The sequence below is a fragment of the Salvelinus sp. IW2-2015 genome, unplaced genomic scaffold (genome assembly GCF_002910315.2).
Source record: "Salvelinus sp. IW2-2015 unplaced genomic scaffold, ASM291031v2 Un_scaffold19, whole genome shotgun sequence".
In the NCBI taxonomy this organism is placed as follows: Eukaryota; Metazoa; Chordata; class Actinopteri; order Salmoniformes; family Salmonidae; genus Salvelinus; species Salvelinus sp. IW2-2015.
This window is the reverse complement of record NW_019942505.1, coordinates 185,987-189,904: the sequence shown is the minus strand read 5'-3', so window position 1 is coordinate 189,904 and position 3,918 is coordinate 185,987.

Sequence of the window (3,918 nt, the reverse complement as noted above, 5' to 3'; positions counted from 1 at the left end):
TCTCTTCTGTATCTCTTCGTCTCTCATCTGTATCTCGCTCTCTCTCTGTACTCTTCGCTCACTCTGTATCTCTCGTCTCTCTCTCTGTATCCTCGCTCTCTCTCTGTATCCTCTCCTCTCTCTTATCTCTCTCTCGTATCTTCTCGCTCTCGCTCTGTCTCTCCTCTTCATCTCGCTCTCTCTGTATCTCTCGCTCCTCTGTCTCTCGCGCTCTCTCTTAGTCCTCTCTCTGGATCCACTTCTTCCTTTTAAACCTCTTATCTCTGTCTCCCACCCACCCCTTCCTCACTCTCTACTCAGGATTCTCCTGAGTTGCTTTAAGAAGCCAGCACCATTCTTTCTTAGAATACACTCAAGCCTTTTTTGTTTTTCATGAGAAATTTAGACAGAACCATCAAATGTAGGTATAAATCTCGTAACTCAACCGACTGCTTCCACACAGATGGTCTAAATGGGAAGATAACAGTCAAGTTTCTTGGCTATGGGGTTTAATGTATTGGCTGTAGTAGTAGTTGGCTAACTCCCTTCAGATGACTTTGTTGAGATCCGTCAAGCCTAATATGCTGGCCAACGATGTTCTTGTGGAATTGCATTCTCTTTGTTTTCTGTTCCGAGGTATCATCCCTCATCTCACATATCCCTCCCATGGTTATAAACAATAGTGTCAACACACACAGTGGCCATATCTACAGTGCATTCAGAAAGTATGTTACAGCCTTATTCTAAAAATGATTTAAATAGTTTTTTTCCCTCAATCTACATACATAATCCCCATAATGACAAAGCAAAAACAGGTTTTTAGAATAATTTMCAAATGTATAAAAAAMAAGGAAATATACTCTGTCTGGGCCACTCAAGGACATTGAGACTTGTCCTGAAGCCACTCTTGCGTTGTCTTGTGCTATGGGTCGTTGTCCTGTTGGAAGGTGAACCTTCGCCCCAATCTGAGGTCCTGAGCGCTCTGGAGTAGGTTTTCATCAAGGAMCTCTTTGTACTTTGCTCCGTTCATCGTTGCCTCGATCCTGACTAGTRTCCCAGTCCCTGGCGCTGAAAAACAATGCTTCAATGCTGCAGAAATGTTTTGATACCCTTTCCCAGATCTGTGCCTCGACACAATCCTGTCGAGCTCTACGGACAATTCCTTCGACCTCGTGGCTTGGTTTTTGCTCTGACATGCACTGTCAACTGTGGGACCTTATATAGACAGGTGTGTGACTTTCAATAATGTCGCAATTCAATTGAATTTCCCACAGATCGGCTCCAATCAATGAATTACAGGAATGCACCTGAGCTCAATTTCGAGTCTTCATAGCAAAGGGTTAGAGATATTATGTAAGTAAAGGTATTTCGTTTTCTATTTTTTAATACATTTGCAAATATTTCTTAACCTGTTTTTTGCTTTGTCATTATGGGGTATTGTTGTGTTGATGAATATTTTTTATTGAATCGCATTTAAAATGAGGCTACAAAATGTGGAAGTAAAGATCAAAGGGTCTGATCAGGGATGCAAACCTAGTCATTATTCTTTTTGGTTCGATTCGCCGTTTTGAATCCCAAATAGCATGACGTACGTGATTCGTGTTAATCTGATGGAAGGTTGTCTGGGCCTCGTTGTTCACAATACAGAATAGCAGACGCGACCTGAAGAGAGACGAGACATATTGCTAGGTTACAGTATCTAGGGGATGTTGGAACTGCGTTTACCAGCTACGCACTCAAGCGTGTCCTCTTTGTGGACTCATAATTGGCGACGGTAGGCTTGTGGATTTAGCATGAGAACCAAAGAGAAACGGGGGTAGATGAAGGGGTAGTGAAGTGTACTTCATGAGCTTTAACCAAAAAACAACTGGTATTTGGAAAGTTTGAGTTGAGGGAGAAAGTATGGTGGAACAAGTATGGTTAGCATTAAGTATCTTGCTAGCTGGATCGAATTCTCCGTTAGCTAGCCAGAGAAATGTTGAGCAACARTAGCCAACTTAACTGATGAAATAATTGAGTTTATGGTGTGAACATTAGCTGGCTAATAAAGTCAGATGAGCTAACGTTAGTAACCTAACCAATTCGCTATAGGGGTGGCAGGTGGTTAGAGCGTTGGACTAGTAACTGAAATGTTGCTAGATCGAATCCCCGAGCTGACATGGTAAAAATCTGTCGTTCTGCCCCTGAACAAGGCAGTTAACCCAATGTTCCTAGGCCGTCATTTTAAATAAGAATTTGCTCTTAACTGACTTGCCTAGTTAAATAAAGGTAAAGTAAAAAATTAAAATAATATTATTAACTGGTATACGACTCCTTGCCGTTATAACGAGTTTGTTGCTTACTGACCCTGGCAATCTGTGTGAAATGCTAACTAACTAGTTTCTGTGAACTAATGTTTTCCCTCTACATTACTATATGTGGTTCATTTTCAGAATGAGAGCATTAGGTGAAATGAGGCGTTGCTTGTTAAACAAGTGGATTTAGGGATCAAGTGTAGCTGGAGCTGGGCCTGGTTTAGGCTTAAGCTGGATGCCACTATAGGAACACCACACACTTTCTCACTTTTTCAATAAAGTGGATAAAAAGGGGTATGCCAGGTGTACTCTGCCTGAAAGAGACCAATTATGCCAACAAATGGTATCATGTTCTGCTGGCACATTGTAAAACAGATGTCCACAGGCAGAAAGTGTACAATGTAATACTGTGCAGTGTAGACAAAATATTGTTTGTGTTGAACTTGACGGTAACACGTGTGTGAGTAAGGGGGATTCGGTGAGCGTTATTTTTGCACACGTAGCCGTATGCACCTGATCAACGTCTACTATTGGCAYTTATAACAGAGCAAAAATAGAATGCCTGTTTTGTTAGATTATTTTTCTACTTCAAAAATGTTTTTCCTAAGTGTAATATTTAGATGTGTGTGGTCACAGGTGTTCTATAATAAAGGCTGTCATGGATAACTGTAATATTAGTGTATTGTTTTTTCTCAACACTTGTGTCATTTACAGTAAAGTCTAGGCAATAAATAACATTGGATTGCTTTCTTATATTTTGTTTAACTGTGAGTTAGGTTCACATTAACCACTTTTTATTTTACACACAGACTGATCATYTAGATCATATTCTTTGTTTAATTAGTTAAAATCTGCATTTCTCCCGAGCAGGGATTTTTTGCACATTTCAGTCACCTTTTTGGGTCCTCACCAGTTTGCATCCCTGGTCTGAATACTTTCCGAATGCATTGTATGTATGGCCTGCATAACAGTGATAAATCTTGACAACTATACTGAGGAAAGAACAACATCAAGCCAAGTATGTTTTTGTGTTCTGGGTAAAGAGTGCTTTGATTGGGCAGGTATCTGCAGCAGGTAGCCTAGCGGTTAGAGAGTTGGGCCAGTAACCAGCAGGTAGCCTAGCGGTTAGAGAGTCGGGCCAGTAACCAGCAGGTAGCCTAGCGGTTAGAGAGTCGGGCCAGTAACCGAAAGGTTGCTGGTTCGATTAACTGAGCCAACAAAGTAAAAAAATCTGTCTGTGCCCTTGAGCAAGTCCCTTAAACCCTAATTGCTCCAGAACCGCCGTACGACTATGGCTGACTTGTAAGACAATGCATTTAACTGCACGTGTCCGAGATATGTAAAATATATTTATTTTTGTGTGTGTGTGTGTAAATGTTCCAAGGGAAAAGAGAACATGCACAGCACGTCAAATTGATGTCCGAGATGCACTGACTTGGCTCATGTAGTCCTGTATGCCAACCAAAGCCTCCTGTATATTCCATGTCCTGTATGTCACTTACTCTGTGTGTGTGTTTTGTCTCTCTCTCTTTGTGTAGCACTGCAGGAATGGAGGTGTTTAATATGGCGGCCAACCGCTGCTGGAATCCCTGTGTGAGAGACAGAGAGCGGGAGAGAGCAACAAGCTTCGTTTGAAGTCTGCGGG